The sequence below is a fragment of the Caretta caretta genome, chromosome 2 (genome assembly GCF_965140235.1).
Source record: "Caretta caretta isolate rCarCar2 chromosome 2, rCarCar1.hap1, whole genome shotgun sequence".
NCBI lineage: Eukaryota > Metazoa > Chordata > Testudines > Cheloniidae > Caretta > Caretta caretta.
In genome coordinates this window covers 83372742-83392545 of record NC_134207.1, presented here as the reverse complement: position 1 = coordinate 83392545, position 19804 = coordinate 83372742, and the positions used below count along the sequence as shown (strand labels likewise).

The following is a 19804-nucleotide window of genomic DNA, read 5'->3' as shown; positions in this document are numbered from 1 at the left end:
TAAAAGATTAGTACTCCAATACACATGGTAGAGCACAGTCTGCTTGAACTTTGCCTGATTTAACGCAATTAGGGTTGCCAGGCATCTGGTTTTTGACCGGAACACCTGGTCGAAAAGGGACCCTGGCCGCTCCGGCCAGCTCTGCTGACTGGGCTGTTAAAAGTCTGGTTGGCAGCGTAGTGTGGGCCCGGGGTTAAGGCAGGCTCCTTTGTGGCCCTTAGGAGCATGGGTGGCCAGGGCAGCTTCATGTGCCACCCCTGCCCCTAGTGCTGATACTGCAGCTCCCGTTGGCCAGGAACTGTGACCAATGGGAGCTGCGGGGGGCAGTGCACGGAGCCTCCCTGGTCACCCATGCGCCTAGGGGCTGCAGGAACCTGGCTGCCGCTTCCTGGGAGCCGTGGTAAATGCCGCCAGGATCCTGCACCCCCTCCCACACCCCAACTTGGAGCCCCCTCCTTCACCCCAAACCTCTCATCCCTGGCCCCATCCCAGAGCCCACACCCCCAGCCAGAGTCCTCACCTCCCCCGCACCTCAACTCCCTGCCCCAGCCCAGAGCCCCCTCCTGTGTAACCAGGGAAAAATCAAAACTAAAAGAACCCCAATATGCCTTTCTTTCCCTTTTACAGGTACAGGTTCTTGGACTTGCTATCAGGGTCTATCACCTGAGGAAGCAGCTCCTGTGTCCCACCCTCCCTCCCAAAGTGTGGTGTAAGAAAGAAGAGGAGACACAAAAATTATGTTTGAAACAGGTAAACATTGTATTAAGGGTTGGTTATATGAAAGGGGCAAGGGGACAACCACAAGCAAACATAAAAACCCAGCAAACAGTGGACTGCAACAAAGGAGCTTGAAGCTCAGGCCCAATAGACCCCCCCCAGCAACAAATCAAATCAAATCAAATCCCCTGTATAGCCTACTGCTAATCCGAGGTCATCTATGGGCAGGTCAGATGGAAGTGAGTGGTGGGTCCAGGACCTTCTACCCTCAGGCCAAACGCTGGCCTTTGGGGAGGAACACTGGACCTCGGCTGCTGGATGGTGACAAGCGGGTGGACCAAAGCTGCTGGATGGGGGACCACAGGATCCTGGATGGCAGGTAAATTGATGGTGTCACAGGATCGTTCACAGCTCTTGATCCGGAGACCCGCACAAAAGCCCGACTGCTCACGGCTGTCTCCTGGACGGACAGCCCCATGACGACGTGGCACAGTTCCTGACAAAGAAGGAGTGGCGGGAAAGTTCTGAGGGGCTGGCAGTTACAAGCCAGTCCCAACTGGTTTGAACCAACTCTCGCGCCACAGCTTTGGCGCCTGAATTTTCCCGCCTTTGGAGACAAAATGGAGATTTGACTCCATTTTGAAAAATGCCAAAGTCCAAATTGATGAGGGGAAACCATATAAAAACCTTATACTAAACATTTAGAATCACTTGTATATAAAATCACCAACACCTGCAGCCCAAACCGCTCAGCCCCGGCTCCACCTCAGAGCCTGCACCCCCAGCCGGAGTCCTCAGATAAATTCCCTAAATAAATTCATGGAGGTTAAGTCCATTAATGGCTATTAGCCAGGATGGGTAAGAAATGGTGTCCCTAGACTTGGTTTGTCAGAGGATGAAGATGGATGGCAGGAGAGAGATCACTTGATCATTCATTACCTGTTAGGTTCACTCCCTCTGGGGCACCTGGCATTGGCCACTGTTGGTAGACAGGATACTGGGCTGGATGGACCTTTGGTCTAACCCAGTATGGACATTCTTATGTTCTCAACCCCCCTGCACCCCAACTCCCTGCCCCAGCCTGGAACCCTCTCCAATACCTCATACCCAGCCCCACCCCAGAACCCACATCCCCAGCTGGAGCACTCACCCCCCTGCCCTAGCCCAGTGAAAGTGAGCGAGGGTGGGGGAGAGTGAACAATGGAGGGAGGGGGATGGAGCAACCGGGGGTGGGGCCTTGGAGAAGGGGTGGGGCAGGGGTGTTCAGTTGTGTGTGATTAGAAAGTTGGCAACCCTAAATGCAAGCCAGGGAATTATCATAGTGCATTTAACACCTACTAGAATCACTCAAAACAAGATTTTTATAAGGCATTAATCTAAAATACCCATTCAACAAAGCTAGATGGAGAGAGAGAGAGAAATAGGAGAAATGGAGAGGAAGAATTATGACAAATATTTACAATTGCCACATTTGTGTATAAAAATTTTTTACTAAGGGATTTTAAGGCATATGGAAGAATTAGACCCCAGCTACCTCATTTACATGTACTAATATTTATTTGTGTGCATAAAATAACTGGAGATGCAAATACACATACAAAATTGAAAGCCACATTTTGAAAGTTTGACCATATGTTTTATTAATTTAAAAATGCTTTTAGTGAAAAACAAACCCAAACCAATGCTATCAGTTCAACATACAGGAACAAAACAGTGTGTTTCTAGTTATAAAGAGTGAGAAAACAAAGCCATTTTTAAGATGGTAAAAAATGGTCTATTTGTAACCTTTGAACTATGACCATGAGTGCTGAAATACTACCGAGGTAATTTGGGATCTCTATTTTTCCGTTTTAAAATGCACAATAGAGGAGTTTCAAATATAACATGATCCAGGACTACCATCTGTGCTATTGTTACTACATATATATTCCCTTTAGTTAATTAGCAGTGAATCACTAACAGTAGAATACAGTACTGTTTAATAAAGAGTGAGCCACTCTCTAGCCTCTTTTGAAAATGGAAAAGCAAGTAAACTCACTGCCATTCACCTTGTGGAAGAAAAACGTAGTCTTCACTCTTAGGTTGTTTGCAACAAGTCAGAGACAGTTTATTCTCAAGCAATTGCAAGGGGGAGAGTGTGCACGGACAAGGATTCCCCCTTCCTAAGCAGGTTGCCGCCCGATAAACAATTAGAGCAAGCATTTATACCTTTTGTTACATACAATAATGGTCAACTGCTGCGTCTTGTTTATACATATTCCTTCCTGATATCTTGCTTTGAAAGCAGTTCCTGCTACAGTCTGCATTCTATTCTTATCTAACACAAGGTCAAAACAGCATCTCTTACAGTTTTCCCACTCGCTTCCCACTTGCCCAGGCCCTGCCTTAAAGTCTCGCGTTATTAGAGTTAGCCTGACTTGTTCTATTCCTAAGGAAACTAAGATGTCTGCACTCAAATTCCCTTTATCCCTTTCTCCACTTCCACAACCTGTTAGGCTCAAGATAAACATCCCAACAAAAAACTGCCAGTATTGATATATTTACATATGAAGATTCACTGGTTTTATCTGACAGTGATAATAGTTGAAGACTTTCAAAAACTCATTTGTTTAATTTTGTTTTCTTTGGAGCTTTCTTCTCTTATATTAAATCTTCATTAGCCTCCTGGCTGAGGAACTAGGAACTTTTAATATTAAACACTTATTTAAATTACCTCTTGCTGTTTTCCAGTCTATGGAAAACATAAGCCACATGATAGGCCTCCTTGCAACATAAGTGAGTAGTTTTATTATGTCTGGCAAATAGGCATCAGCAAAGGGCATTATTTTATATCCCTGTGGTAAATGATCACAGGTGTCACAAAAAGGTCAATTATAAATTGTTATTTCATTCTGAGACCATAAAATGGGGCTTCTTTAGATTAGGTGCTTGCTGATACAGTCATATGATTTAGTGATAATGGCTCAAGCAGCACAGTAAAGTGGAGTGGGGAAAGGTTACTTTAAGCCATCTTTATGCCTTCTGAATTCTGAGCCCAGCTGGAGTTGTGACAGATTCTGTACATTAAAGCACTGCTTGGAGTTACTCTAATTTATGGCAGCTTTGAACACTTCCCTATGGATGCTCGGCCACCCCAGAAGAGCTAAAGGACATACCTGCTCATACCCATTCCATCAGTCTCACGGTGCCCAAAGAAGCTCCCAACCCAAAGATAATCCCCAGAGCACAGTAGGGATTTAAGCCAGTTGTGGGTACTTTAGGGCTGCTAATCTAGTGTGAAGGGGGCCACAGCAGAAGGGTGAGATCAAAAGCAGGCATAGAAAACAATCCAGCAGATTTAGATTACACATGTCATGAGGTAGGGACTGTGGCCCAGATCAAAAAAATATTTAGGCACCTAAGTCCCCATTTTAGGCTCACTGTCATCCACAAAACTCCCACTCAGCTGCTGCCTAGTACTGGAGGCACCTAAACTCACTCAACTCAAAATTATTGCGCTAAGATTTCCTTTAGCGCCTAAGTTTCTGGCTTTGGGCATGTGCACTGCTGCCTCACTCAAGGCATCTGGGCACCTATTTCCTGCCTATGCCCCAATGAGATCCATGAACTGGGGGAAGACCGTCATTCACCACCTGTCTCGCATGCGAGTCCTAATCCAGTAAGGGTGCTCAGAGGCTACCTACATGATCAAGTCCAAATCAAAATCTAGCTAGTGGTGAAGCCACTACCACTGTTGATCTTATAACTTTTAGCCCGGTAGTTGGTGTACTCACCTGAGACATAGGAGACCCAGGATCAATTCCTGCCTTTGCCTGAGGAGGGGAAAAGAGATTTGAGGAGGGGTCATGAGAGTCTCTAAGCAATATGGTACAGGATATCCTGATGTGGGGCTTCCTCAGCCTCTATAGTTGAAGCTGTTCCACAGTGTATAAAGAAAGATTTATCCCAGAAAGAAACTCATAAAAGAGAGGACTATAAAAGAATATTATCTTGGAACAAGTAACAAAAACATAGTTCCCATATTTCTTTTGTTTGAATTCTATCCTCTGCCTTCTTTTTGTGAGTGTTAATAATTCATATACATTTAATTCTGTTAGCCTGAAGCATTTTTTAAAACAAGCCAGTCAAGCTGCTTGATCTTATAATACAGCCTTAGGCCATTTTTATCATTTTTCCTTGGAAATTCTGCTGGGGGTGCGGTGAGATGATGTGTGTGGTGTATCTGCCTAGCCTCTGCTCTATGCCTCCCTTGCAGACAAGAGTTGAAATCTACATGTGAGCTTGTGAGGAGAAAAGATGGTAGTGCAAAAGCAATTATAACAGATAAGAGAAGAATGAGGCCCTCTGGATTCAAAATTCAGTTCCAATGGTTTCTCCTGCTCAATTTTCTGAACTCAATCTAGCATTTATTGTTACCTACCACCTGTAGCGATGCAACAACTCACTGGTGCGGCACCTCCTGCTGGTCATCCTGGGAATTAGCTCTCCAGCATAAAGTGTGCCCTCTGCAGGCCAGTGTCTCGCCTGCCACTGGCCCCTTATGTCCCTCCCGGACCTCAGTGCCCTTTTACCTTGGGGTGAAGTATCCCCATACTCTGGGTCTCCCCTCCCAGGGGAACTCCCAACCCTCTATCGCCATCTTGCCTCAGTGGCTACTGCCAGTCATCATCTAGCCCCTGCTCACTGGGGCAGACTGCAGTCTAAACCACTCATCACTGGGAAGGGGGGTTTGGACCTGGTGCCTCTGCCTATCTCTGGACTGCACCTCCCAGCCCTGGTACCTGCATAGGCCTTTAGCCAAGCCTCAGCCTAGGGAGTTGCCAGGCTGGAGTACCCCAGCTCTTCTGGCCTTTCATAGAATCATAGAATATCAGGGTTGGAAGGGACCCCAGAAGGTCATCTAGTCCAACCCCCTGCTCGAAGCAGGACCAATTCCCAGTTAAATCATCCCAGCCAGGGCTTTGTCAAGCCTGACCTTAAAAACCTCTAAGGAAGGAGATTCTACCACCTCCCTAGGTAACGCATTCCAGTGTTTCACCACCCTCTTAGTGAAAAAGTTTTTCCTAATATCCAATCTAAACCTCCCCCACTGCAACTTGAGACCATTACTCCTCGTTCTGTCATCTGCTACCATTGAGAACAGTCTAGAGCCATCCTCTTTAGAACCCCCTTTCAGGTAGTTGAAAGCAGCTATCAAATCCCCCCTCATTCTTCTCTTCTGCAGACTAAACAATCCCAGTTCCCTCAGCCTCTCCTCATAACTCATGTGTTCCAGACCCCTAATCATTTTTGTTGCCCTTCGCTGGACTCTCTCCAATTTATCCACATCCTTCTTGAAGTGTGGGGCCCAAAACTGGACACAGTACTCCAGATGAGGCCTCACCAATGTCGAATAGAGGGGAACGATCACGTCCCTCGATCTGCTCGCTATGCCCCTACTTATACATCCCAAAATGCCATTGGCCTTCTTGGCAACAAGGGCACACTGCTGACTCATATCCAGCTTCTCGTCCACTGTCACCCCTAGGTCCTTTTCCGCAGAACTGCTGCCTAGCCATTCGGTCCCTAGTCTGTAGCTGTGCATTGGGTTCTTCCGTCCTAAGTGCAGCACCCTGCACTTATCCTTATTGAACCTCATCAGATTTCTTTTGGCCCAATCCTCCAATTTGTCTAGGTCCTTCTGTATCCTATCCCTCCCCTCCAGCGTATCTACCACTCCTCCCAGTTTAGTATCATCCGCAAATTTGCAGAGAGTGCAATCCACACCATCCTCCAGATCATTTATGAAGATATTGAACAAAACCGGCCCCAGGACCGACCCCTGGGGCACTCCACTTGATACCGGCTGCCAACTAGACATGGAGCCATTGATCACTACCCGTTGAGCCCGACAATCTAGCCAGCTTTCTACCCACCTTATAGTGCATTCATCCAGCCCATACTTCCTTAACTTGCTGACAAGAATACTGTGGGAGACCGTGTCAAAAGCTTTGCTAAAGTCAAGAAACAATACATCCACTGCTTTCCCTTCATCCACAGAACCAGTAATCTCATCATAAAAGGCGATTAGATTAGTCAGGCATGACCTTCCCTTGGTGAATCCATGCTGGCTGTTCCTGATCACTTTCCTCTCATGCAAGTGCTTCAGGATTGATTCTTTGGGGACCTGCTCCATGATTTTTCCAGGGACTGAGGAAAAATCCCCAACCTTGCTCCCCTCCAGGTACGCTCTTCTCCCTCAACTGTTAGAGACTTCTCTGCTTCTAGCCCACAGCCCTCTTATAGGGCCAGCTGTGGCCTGACTGGGGCATGGCCCCAGCTGTGGCTGCTTCTCCAATCAGCCTAGCCTTTCACAGCTGCAGCCCTTCTCACTCCAGTGCTGCTTTTATCCCCTGTTCTGCAGGAGTGGGGCAACTGCCCCACTACACCACTAAAATATAGAAGGTGCTTTACAGAAAAAGCAAAGCCACACTCCTTGCCCCTAAAACCTTGTATATTAAATCTAGACATAAGACAGTGACTCATTGGTACTATGTGGAGGAAGGGAGGATGAGGTTTACAGCAATAAAATTATGAAGTTTTAGTTTGCCATGTACATTTCATGGTGCTTGCTTTTTATTTTTGTAATATACATAATCACTTTTTGATGAGCTGAGTTTGTTCATAATATTATTAGTTCACTTATGTTTCACTTTGCATAATAGTTTGACTAGCTATACTGACAGTATATAACAACAAACAGACCCTGGTGGTTATCAAGGTTATCTGGTGCCTAGTTAATTGAGCCACGTGAAGAAATGCCATGCTGTGTTATTAATTTATTATAAATCTGTATTACTATAGCAACCAGAATCTCTAGTCATAGACCAGCACTCCATTGTGCGTGATACTGTACAGACACTAGAAAAAGACAGTCCCTATCCAGGGCTGGATTTCCATTTAGGCACAGTAAGGACATGCCTATGGGCACCGGTGTTCTGGGTGCCTTACCTCTCTAAAACTGTGTGCAATACGAAGGTCAGCTGTAGGCAGGGGGAGTGCTGCAGATGCTGTGCCTAGGGGCGCATAAGGTGTAAATCAGGCCCTGTCCCAAGGAGCTTACAGTGTAAATAATCTCTCTTTTCTTCTTCAGCTGGTGGAAGGCAGAAGGATCTTGAGCCAGGGTGTGCAAACTATTGCTCCCCCTGGTGTTGCAAGCCCCCCGCAGCTCTCAGAAGTGGCTGGAACCACATCCCTGGGGCCCAGGGAAGGCACAGAGGGCTCCATGTGTTGCCCTTGCCTCCAGGCACTGCCCCCCGCAGCTCCCATTGGAACAGGGAACAGGGAACCGCAGCTAATGGGAGTTTCCGGGGAGGTACCTGGAGGCATGGCAAGGGCAGTCTGCAGAGTCCTGTGCCCCCTCCTGCCCCCAGAGGCCATGCAGGTACATGGTTCCGGCCGCTTCCCGGAGCGGCGCCACGTGGGGCCAGGGTGGGCAGGCAGGCGGGCAGGCAGGCAGGGAGCCTGCCCTGGCCCCGGTGCATGCCACTGCCACCCCAGAGCTGCTTTAGGTAAGCAGCACTGGGCCGGAGCCCAAACCCCTCCTGCACCATGCCCCCAACTCCCTTTCCTAAGGCCCCTGCCTGCACCTCACACCCCTCCTGCACCCCAACTCCCTGCCCTGAGCCCCCTCCTGCACTCCGCACCCCTCCTGCACCCCTGCCCTGAGCCCACTCCTACACTCTGCACCCCTCCTGCACCCCAACCCCCTTCCCTGAGACCCCATACACCCCACACCCCTCCTCTGCCCCAATCCCTTGCCCTGAGCCCATTCCTGCACACCGCAACCCCGCACTCCCTCCCGCACACCAACCCCCTGCCCCGGCCGTGCATATGATTTCCCCACCCAGATGTGGCCCTCAGCTCAAAAAGTTTGCCAACCTTTGATCTTGAGGGTGGCTGAAACCTAAACTAATCTCAGAAGGGCTCTTACTGCAGATTCATCATGGTGAGTGCTTTCACATAAAAAACTAAACGCTTTCCTTCCTATCTCACAAGTCTGTATTCTGTGCCAGGCCGTGTCTATACTGAGGCTCATAATTAGGTTTGAAATAGTTTTCCAAAAGTTTGTAACCAATCCTTGCCAGACACAACATGGAGGGGAAATGTCCAAAACATGTTTGAGCACTTTTTCAAAGCACATAAAATGACACCTCATTTCATTAATTAAATTGAAAGTGATTAACTGGATTATTTTTGTAATCCATGCATATCTTCTAAAAGTTTCTCCCTTGTGGTTTTAAAAATCTATTAATCTTCTGTATTCAATTTCCACTCTATCTTTCCATGTATATTTTCTACTATACTTTGGCCACCTCTCTTAACACTTGCCCTGCCCTTCTCTTCTCTCTTTCCCCTCTGTCAGCGGCACATTTTTGCCCCCTTTTCTTTCAACAATCATCTTCCCTCTCACACCTGCATGTTTATCCATCTCACTCATCTTCTCAGACATCATATTTCCTGTCTGCCCTCCACAATTTGTCATGGTGTTTTAAAATTGTAGATCAAGGTAGACAGAAATGATATAGTACTTTCTGCATGTTGCTGTTTTCTCAATTATTCTGTAGCATGTACTACATTTCCTTCAATAGCGATAGCACCATTTTGTCATCTGCCTACTCATATTGCTGAATCACAGAGAAAATCTTTTTCTCCACTAGGAAGAAGGGTAGTATAACTTGGCTGATACCAGCATAATCACCACTCACCAGGTTTATGCTATCATCAAATGCCTATAAGATAGCACACATACTCTGCATAAGAAACAACTTTGCAGATACCAGGTGAAAACTGGTGTTCTCCTGAACCTGGATAGAGAGTATTACAAACTCTTGTTTCACAACGTGCTATTCATAAAGTACTTCTGACACATATAGTGCAGAATTCCTCTGTATCACCAGTTCCTGCTTCTTCTGGTGGCTAGGAATGCCACCTTGCATCTGGATCTCCTTAAGAAAATACTATGCCAAGTACCAGAGCCTGAGAAGTAGCTAAAGTGGCTAAGATCTTACAGGACTTCATGATAGTGATTGTCCTGTCCATGTTTTTGCTGATTTGTGGAAATCCCTCACAGCTAGGATGAAGCAGCATGCCACATGCAGAAAACTACTGTTAGGTTACCTTTGTCATATTTTAATAGATAATCAAAACACATGAGATTTATGAATTATTTAAACTTGAACAACAAGTTTCTCCGGTAAACTGAAAATCAGTTCCCAACTTTTATCATTTTAATTTTAATTAACAAAATGTACAAACAACATCTTGCTGAGTATTACAGAGTGGAGCATTACATCTTCTCTCTAAGAGAAGTCAAAATGGCTTCTGCTAATTCTCCAGAGATAGGCTCTGACAATCAGAGAACCAGAACTATATGAATTAAACCATGTGACCAGTTTCAATCAACCATACTCAAAAGTCACATCTAGATTAGACCCTGTAATGACAGGAGCACTAGATTGGTTAGGTAGAAATCTCAAAAATGCACTGTGAAAATCTTATGCAAAATTTACACAAAAAGTGTCAACTTCATGCTCAACTTTGACAAGTTTTAACTAACACAACATTCTTTTGCACAAACTGCTCCTTTTATTCACAGTAGCTCTACATATAAAAAAGGGGCAAATTAAGTGTTTTCATTTTCAGAGCCAATACTTCAGAGCTCTACCTAATAGTTTATAAAATAGTCCTTCAAAATAGTCCTAAAAATAGTCCTTCAAAAATATCAAACATAATGGAGAAAAGGAAAAAGTCCAGAAAAGAGATTTGATCATCAACTCTCCTGTGAACCCAATCTCACACGTTCTACAGGTTCTTCTGGTTCAACCACCAACCTTGAGGTAGGCATGCTAACATCTTTTCTGCTGCTACTGGTATATTCACCAGCATATTCACTATCAAAAATCTCTCTTTTGCAAGACAGAGATGCCAGTTGCCAACTTGAGAAAAAAGAGCTGTCATTACAGTCCAAACTATTGATTAGCTAGCTGTAAAAAATGGAAGAATCTGAAAGTAATCTCTAGAGTTAGAAGGACTGGGAAATAGTTAGGGGCAATAGTCCATTGGGAGAGTAGGGACTGGCTCTCTCATAGTTATGGAAAATGATGTGACATTTTTCTTTCTTTGAAATAGTTGTCCCATTAACTTTGTCCATTCTACAAAATCTATCTACTGGCTGGCTAGCAGCAAATATAGAACACACATTCTGTGTGTCTAAAACAGATAGCTTAACTGACTCTGTGCCACTGCAAAACCAGCAGCAAAACATCTTACAGGCTAGTTGCTCAATTTAGGCTCTATTGCGAGAGTGATTCAGTGGAAGGAGAGATAAAGGAAGTATGTTAACATTCTCTCATCTTCATGTGTCTTATCTCGTGTCTATTTCTTCTCTCTGTGGCAGCAGTGTTGAATACTAATGCCAGAAACCTTGATGCAAATAGACACTTTTTAAAAAAAGTGTTTATTTTTAGAGGATTTTCAATAATGCAGTAAGCACAGAAAAGCTGAGAAAGAATGACCTTGTAGTTAAGGCATTGGATTGGGACTTAGGAGATCTACATTGTTTTCCTAGTTCTGTCATAGACATCTAGCATGACCGTGGGCAAATCACATAATCTGTATGTGCCTCAGTTCCCCATCTATGAAATCTGATTAATTCTACTACAGTACTTCCCCCCCCCTCCTTTATCTGGTTTGTCTACATAGAATATAGGCTCTTTGGGGCAAGGAACATCCCTTATGCATTTTGACATAGAGGTGCCTCTCAAAGATACTGCAGTACTATTAACATTAAGAGTATATACAACAAATAGTAAATACAGAGTGCTAAGATTCATGCAGATCCACAACATTTGTTTAGATGCATCATACAAAGAAGTATTGATCCCTATGGAGCTTGATCATGTACCAAATGAGGTAACTGAGAACTTTGACACTGACTTCAAACAGATGCAAGATCAGGCCCATGAAATATTAATATTAACCTTTACCTGCATTAAATATTCAGATTTTGGTAGATTAGTTCGAAAGGAGAACCAAAGTGAAACATTAGCATGCCTAGATTTTTTAGTATGGAAATCTAGAGTTTTAGTTCATATGCAGCAAGCAAAGCATAGCAGAGACTAATATTTTAATAGGACTGCAACACCTAACCTACCCCCTCTGAGTACAGATGAATCCAGTTATCAGTGAATGTTTGCATCATCTCTAGTTGAGATATAAATGTAAGCTCTAGCCAAGAGAGGGTTCTGAGCTGAACTCCTGATCAAAGTATTTCAGTTCAGAGGCCAGCAAGATTGGGAAATGTGCAGTTCACACACACAGCTCCACAGAGGAAGGGGAGTGCTTTTTATTTTTATCCTGCTTGCCTCCTGTTGGCCAATTTTTGTGGAAAGTAGTGCTTGGAAGGGATCTGGTTCCTGTTGATTTACAAATCCTAGGCTGGTATGAATGAAACAGAGAAAGTGAGGAGAAATTTAAAGAGGGAGCAAAAAATATCCAGTCATGAAGCTACAATACTTCAGATGTGACATTTCTCTCCTCTCCATTCTAAACCCTGGACAGTGTAGTTATAGGAAGTGTCCATCAACTTGGGGGCAGGATGAAATAGGAAGTAGTTATGTGGAGGAAAAAACTTATGGTGAACGAAAACCGAATCTTCTTTCCAAAATAGCAAAACAAGAACAACTCCAAAAAAAAAAAAGTAATTCTGAGTAACATCGGAACATTCTAACTAGTATAGTAAATACTGTTCAGTGATATTAAACAATTTGCATTGTTGATAGAGGAAAAATTGTGCTTCAGTATACACACACAGTAACCGAGTTAAACATATTGCAAGTATTTTAGATTAGAATAACCCAGCTTTGAATAGCACATACTCTATGCCTACACCTTGATCACTTTTTGATTTCTATGCATTGTTAAGCAATGTAATTTGTTGTAATATTTTAATTATCTAAATGTCTTTCTATCTGATTTCACGTTACGACATTATCTCCAGAGACCAACACTGATACCAATTAATTATACTTTACAGAATACCAATAACGCCATGGGCATAAAGTGCTCAATGGTATGAGGGTCCTCACAATTTGTGCAGAGCTAATGAAGATATTTACTTGTAACTTTCCAGAAAACTCATCTTGTACCCTAAGAGTATGTGGAGTAACTTTGATTAGGACAAACACTTGTTTTCATCCATAGCAAAGAAACGTAGGGCTTACTAAACTGAGTACTAACTACCCTTGCTGCAGATGAAGCAGATTACTTCTTGTCCTATCTTCAGTGGACATGGAGAACAACTGATCACCACTACCCTCTTTGTAACAGCCCTTAACATATTTGAAGATGGTTGGCAGGTCCCTCATCAGTTCTCTTTTCTCAAGTCTAAACATGCCCAGTTTTTTTAACCTTTCCTCATAGTCAAGTTTTCTAAACCCTTTTTCATTTTTGTTTGATCTCCTCTAGACTCTCCAATTTGTCCACATCTAAACTGTGGCACCCAGAATTGGACACTGTACTCCAGCTGAGGCTCCACCAGAGCCAAGTAGAGTGGGACGATTATCTCCTTCATCTTACATACGACACTCCTATTAATACACCCAAAAATGATATTAGCCCTTTTCACAACTGAATCACAGTGTTGACTCAATTTGTGATTCATTAAAACCCCTACTTTTTGTAATGTGGCATTTATGCTTGGTGTTAACTAATTAATATACCTTATTTCACAAAATGTAATTTTATTGTGTGCAAATAAACAGGAGACAAAGTTAAAGTTCAACTACACAAAGTTAAAAATATTTCAGCAGCACTATAATAGGGTACTTATAAAAACCAAGATAAAAAAAAACTGTATAACCCTTCTGCCAGATGGTGTCAGCAGCAACAAGGGCTGCGGTCAATGTCTAGGGATTCCTCTTACAAAACAGGCTTCAACTCCCACTCAGATATCTGGGAAAAGCACTTGGCACCTCTCACTGGCAATACTTCCCCACCTGCAAGCACTGAGTCTGTGTACAACAACAACAAAAAAGACTTTTTAATGGGAGAGGAACACAGCAACAATGATTAAGTATGCAAACAATAAGTAAATACACATCCCACATTACCTTTGGCAGTAGTCCTTTGCCTCAGTGTCCTACCTCGCGGGGTGAAAGTCCAATGGACAAATAGACAAGGTGGGTGAGATCTTTTATTGGCCCAAATAAAAGATATTACCTCACTCACCTTGTCTCCCAAATATCCTGGGACCGACACAGCTACAGCAACACTGCATATAACAATGGACAAATATCTCTTTAATGCACCACTCCCCCTTTCCCTCTGCTGTACCCCAATCATGGTGGTTGTCCAAGGTGAGCAAAATCCCTGAGTCCAGGGGTGCATTCAGATGGGTTGACCTCCAGCTGCCTCCACTGCTGTTGCTTTGCTGCCACTGTCTTTGACACTTCTTATTCCTCTGCAATGTCCTTGGTCCTGTCCTACAGCACCATAACCACCTAGCCCAGCTATCAGTAATCACAACTTTAGGATTTGCTGAGTAAAGGGTGCCTTCGATGCTACTGCTACATCTTTCACCATGCCGCCTTTAGCTGTAATACTGCATTCTGATGTTCCACCACCTAGTCCAGTTCTTAGTTGTTTCAGACCTTAGTGAGTTCACTGGGTAGTAGAGAACCTCACTACTACTACCTCTTCTGCATTTCTTTCACCACAACACTGTCCTCATACCAGGCCTAAGGCCCAGTTCCTAAATCAGCATATCAGCTCCCGTAGTTATTAAGAAAGAAGTTTCTGAATTGATTCTAATGAGCTCTACCTTAAAACACTAAAAAAGACTCATCAAATGGGAGCTAGAACCCTCGAACACCAGGTAGGGATATTTGTCTTGCAGTTGGATGTGGCTTATTACCCTATGCTTAGCAAGTGAAGTTAGTTATGGTGACCCCCTCAATTGGGGCATATTAAATACAGTTCTGCTGTCTTTTAGTCATACAATAGAGGTAACAACATTTAATTACAGCTGCTTTTATGACTTGTGTGAATTTTAACCTAAAACAGCCAAAATCCATCACTTTGGAAAAGCAGGTATGTCAAGCGATCATCTTGGCAGAGCAGGTGGGTCTATGCAAATAAGGTCTGTTCGTGAGGTCTTTTCCTCCAGTTCATCAATAGATGGCAGGAGAGAGCTCATTCAGACCTCTGGCTTACATGTTTACATATTAAAAACACATAAGTAGTGTGGTGTGTTTTGCAAATGATCCTGTGGCTGTTTTGCAAATGATCCTGTGGAGTGTAGTGTAGTCATGGTTCTCCTAGTTTTCCTTTGGTGTGGAGTGGTAGGGGGTAAGGGTTGATGCCATGCTGCATTCTATTACAGGGAGTGCAGGGAACACTTTCATGGATTTCACGGGCTACTGTGTTTGGGATCTTTGGACATGTAACTTAGTAATATTCTGTAACATTTGTGTTTGTTACCTGATCAAAGCCATAATATCATAGTGCACTTCCTGCTGCACCTCTCAGTCTATTTGACTCTCTTCCAGCAGTTCTTAGTCCTCCCTGGTCTTGTACATTCAGCCCCTCCAGTCTCTGTTCACAGCTGTAAAAGACTGGAGGATCTCACAGAGGATATCCTTCCTAGTTTACTTCTTTTTTTGCCTGATGTCGGTCAGACTTTCAACTGGTGTGGAAGGGGCACCTTTCAAGGTCACTTTGCCAAAGGCTGCTGATTAGAAAAACACAACCATGATCAGATGTGGACTGTTTTTGAATTTATTTTCAAACATTTTACAAATAAATTGGGGAATCAAAGGTTTATGCCTTTGCTTGCTAGATGCATGGATGGGCACCATTTTTAAAAATAAAAGAAAGGAGGCGGAAGGAAGGGAGTAGGTTTTGGTCACTGAAAAGGGAAACAGGGTTATAAGGAATAACGCATCCATACACTTACTGAGATCCCATCCCTTTCATCTGCTGTGCTCACCTGGCAGGCATGGTTTGCATCTTCTTTGGTGTCCTGTCCTCCTAGCCCCACTGCGTACTGCAGGGCTCCCTGTACCTGGCTCATGCAAAGTGTCCACAGTTACATTTGGGGGGCTGGCATTATCCCCACCAAGTGTGGCATGCTATTAATTATAGAAGTGGCAGGTCTGTGGGGTGGCCTCAGCTTTGTCGTCTTCCCTTGCCTTCTGATATGCCTGCCAATGGTCCTTTTCTTTCATCCAGCACCGCTGTGCGCCAGGCTTAGCATCCGCTTTGCAATCTGTGTGTAGATGTCTGAATTTCTTCAGCTGCCTTGACCACCCCCCGCTTCACCTCTCACCTTTCCCCCTCCCACCCGACAGGCCCTGACCAACCCCAGCTGCACCTCTCACCCCCTGACCCATGACAGGCCCTGACCAACCCAAGCTCCACCTTTCTTCTCAGCCCTGACCAACCCCAGCTCCACCTTTCACCTGCCTCCCCAGACAGTCCCTGACTAAACCCAGTTCCACCTGTCACCACCACCCCCACCCCAAGCTCCAACTTTCTTCCCCCACCCCCAACCCTGTACGTAGCTAGACAAAGGTGGGGAGAAACGTATGATACATTGGCTCTTCTGCAATTACTAGCCAACAACAGTCACCTTTTAAGAAATAATACATTTCTTTTAGAATTCCTTTCTCTTTTAAAAACTTGTTATGAAATGAATACACACACATTTTATGTCATCAATTTTTGTGTGTGCAAGCCAGCAAAAGGAATAAAAGTCAAAGTTTGGCTGCTAATTTTATTCACACAGGTACACACACATGTGGCAATACATGTATCTTCCTACACAAAGACACACGGTTTCTTACACACATACAATGAATGCATGCATGCGCACAGTTGCCCACACAGAGACAGTTTTTCCTACACTTTTCCAGGGGCTGCCTAAATCACCCAGCAGGAAAGGGAGGAGGGTGGGCTGGAGGGGAAAAGGTGGGGGTGGAGGAGAGAGGATGGGGATGGGAAAAGGCGAAGGACAAGAGCAGGATGGGGGTGAGAGGGGGCAGTGAAGGAGAGAGGAGGTGGTATGGGGGGGTATGTGGGGTGGATGGGAATGCAGGGGTGTTGGGGGTGATGGTCATGGGGATGGTGGCTCTGGGAGGTGGAGAGAATGGGTGGGAGAGCACTCTAAGGGGTACAGGGCTGGGATGGGTAGATGTGGGGGTCAGGATGGGATGGGACAGGGGAGGGATGCAATGACAAGGGGATAGGAGTGTGGGGGGATTGCGATGGGGAGGGATGCAATGAGGGGGATGGGAGTGTGGGGGGTGGGGACGTATGCAGTGAAGGGGATGGGGGTCCAGCCCCCATTCCCAGCATTCAGAGACGGGGATACACATACCTCCAACTCCTGGGTGCTGGCAATGGGGTGACAGATCGCGTGGTTCACAGCAGGGCACGCGCTGCAGCTTGAGCCCAGCCACACCAGGAGAAGAGGGCCAGGCAGCAACAGAAGAAGCGTGCGCCATGCGATCCCTGAACAGCTGCCTGCTGAGCGCTCGCAAATGGCGCTAGTTCCTCCCCTACCCTGACCCAGCCAATGGGAGCTATGTCTGCGGGCAGTGCTGTCCCTAGCTATTCTGGGGCCCTACGCAGCCCCCCCCCGTGGGATGTGTGTGGCGGGGAACCTCCCCCGAGCACTCACCAGCGGCATGGCTGGGGCCAGGCCACTGCACTTCCCGCTGCCGGTGAGCGCAGGCCCAGCCCTGCCCGCACTCCTCAGGTGAGTGGGGACAGGGCTGAATTGGAGCAGGGGCAGGAAGAGGCGGGGCACGGACAGAGCAGGGGCAGGGGCAGGAGCAACATGCAGCTGTGCAGGGCACCAGGAAATTTGGGGCACCAAATTTCCTGGGGCCCTACGCAGCTGTGTCCTTTGTGTGTGGGCAGGGCAGCATGTGGACCACCCCACCCTGGCAGCTCCTAAGGCTAGGAGCCAGACATGCCCGCTGCTTCGTGACCTAGGAGCTGCGGTGCTAACAGGGAGCCTGCCAGTCTTGCTGTGGTGCTGCAAACCGGACATTCAACAGCCTGGTCACTGTGCTGATCGGACCCGCCAGGATTCCTTTTTGATTGGGTGTTCCGGTCCGAAACCAGACACCTGGTCATCCTACCCCAGCTCCACCTCTCACCTTGCCCCCCCCCCCCCAACAGGCCCTGACCAACCCCAGCTCCACCTCTCACCTTCCCCCCCCCCCCACCCCCGGACCGGCCCTGACCAACCCCAGCTGCACCTCTCACCTCCTTCCCCAGGGACCGGCCCTGACCGACCCGGGCCCCACCTCTCACCTTCCCCCCCCCAACCCGGCCCCGACCAACCCCAGCTCCACCTCTCACCCCCCCCCCCCCCCAGACAGGCCCTGACCAACCCCAGCTCCACGTCTCACCTTCCCCCCCCCCCGCCACCAGCCCTGACCAACCCCGGCCCCACCTCTCCCTCCCACCAGCCCTACCTCTCACCTCCCTTCCCCCCGGCCCTGACCAACCCCAGCTCTACTTCTCACCTCCCCCCCCAGGCCCTGACCAACCCCAGCTCCACGTCTCACCTTCCCCCCCCCGCCACCAGCCCTGACCAACCCCGGCCCCACCTCCCCCTCCCACCAGCCCAACCTCTCACCTCCCCCCCCCAGGCCCTGACCAACCCCAGCTCCACCACTGTCGCGCTCCCCCCCCCCCCAGCTCCGCCTTTCTCGCGCTCCCACCCCCCGCCCCGACCACCCCCCATCTCTCCTGCCCCCCAGCTGAGTCGGTTCCCCTGCTGTCAGAGCAGGAGGGGCGGCACCTGCGGGGTCCGCCCCCGTCTCCTCCCCTCCACTCCCCTCCTCCAGCCGGAGCGCCCGAGACCCAGCGGGAGAAACCAGCGGCGCTAGCGCAGGAAGGGGCTTCGCAGCGCAGTCTCTCGGCGTGCGGGGAAAAGGGGGCTTTGGGGGGCTCGGAGCGCGCCGGACCCGTCTCTCCGCCCCTCACGGTAAGGGGCGGCCCCGGCCGGGCGCTGCGGGTCGGGGTCCCTGGCTCGCCTTTCCTGGCCCCGCTGGGGAGGACACAAAGCTAGCGGAGGAGAGGCAGGGAGCGGGGTCCGCTGCTCGCTCGCTCTGTCAGTCACCCCGGCAGCGCGGAGCGGGCTGCAGCGGCAGGGGGGCGGCTCTCGGTTCTTTGAGCTCTGTCAGCGTAACGCCTATTTACCCTGGCTGCGCATCAGCCCTCCGGGGCTCCGGCCCTTTGTTACCGCGCTGCGCTCGGGGCAGTAGCGCGCTGGCCGGCACGGGCCCAGCGGGGCACGCTCAGCTGCGCGCGTGGAGCGGCGTGTGAACCCCTCGGGAGGGAAGGTGGCGCGGAGGCGCCCCTGGGCGTGGGAGGGATTCGGCCGGGGGGGGGGGGGGTTGCAGGTGGTTGGTTCTTCTGCAGCTTCTCCCTCCCCAAAAGTTACTAGGCCAAAGGCTCGCCAATAGGCGGCTCAGTTGCGTTGCTGTTAGCGAGATGCCGGTATAGCTCGATTAATAAACTAGTGTCAGGGAAGGGGGGGTGGATCAGGTCCGTCCTGGGGTGGGGTTTGTTGATGAACGTTTCCCGAAACGTCCGAGCTCGCATTTTGCTCATGTTGACAATGAAGGCGCACTTGGGCTTTGCTCTTTTGCTGTATGGTTTTGAGATCATTTGCTGTGTGCAAAATCCGCACTGATGTGCTGACAGTTGGAGGTGACCGTAGTTTTACTCTGAGACACGAGGCAAGGGATGTATAAATAATGGGAGGATGTAGTATTTTCCTAATGCTGTTGTTGATTGATTTATTTTGGCTTTAGTCTTTATTTGCATGGATTGTCTAGCGATGCTTAGTTTAAGAAGTTCCACATGATTTAAAAAAAAAGGCAAATGCTTTTGATCATAATATGTCTGCTAAACTACAGGGTACTTCTTGTCACTTTGAAGTACAACCTGGCTTTCTTTTTAGTGATTTCCTTCATTGTCACATTCTCTCACTTGCCTGGCTTCTTTGCTCGTGTAAAACAAGTTTGGG

The 19804-nt window shown here is 47.3% G+C and overlaps 1 protein-coding gene and 1 long non-coding RNA gene across 10 annotated transcripts in view; one reads left to right on the top strand and one right to left on the bottom strand.

Moving 5' to 3' along the window:
• Positions 1 to 735: 735 nt before the first annotated feature.
• On the bottom strand, positions 736 to 17911 carry LOC125632364 (uncharacterized). Of its 2 annotated transcripts, XR_007355275.2 has the most exons (4): positions 17135 to 17911; positions 15746 to 16024; positions 15238 to 15487; positions 736 to 1213 (listed from the first exon to the last, which is right to left on the bottom strand). It is a non-coding gene; the product is annotated as an uncharacterized LOC125632364 (long non-coding RNA). The 2 variants fall into 2 exon arrangements; XR_007355276.2 differs by lacking the exon at positions 15746 to 16024.
• A 712-nt stretch (positions 17912 to 18623) lies between these two features.
• Positions 18624 to 19804, top strand: part of GREB1L (GREB1 like retinoic acid receptor coactivator) — a 227626-nt gene continuing 226445 nt past the window's right edge. For all 8 annotated transcript variants that reach the window (XM_075125292.1, XM_048840428.2, XM_048840432.2 and 5 more), the window contains exon 1: positions 18624 to 18757. The gene's annotated coding sequence lies outside the window, so the exon portion shown is untranslated. The remainder of the gene's footprint in view (positions 18758 to 19804) is intronic.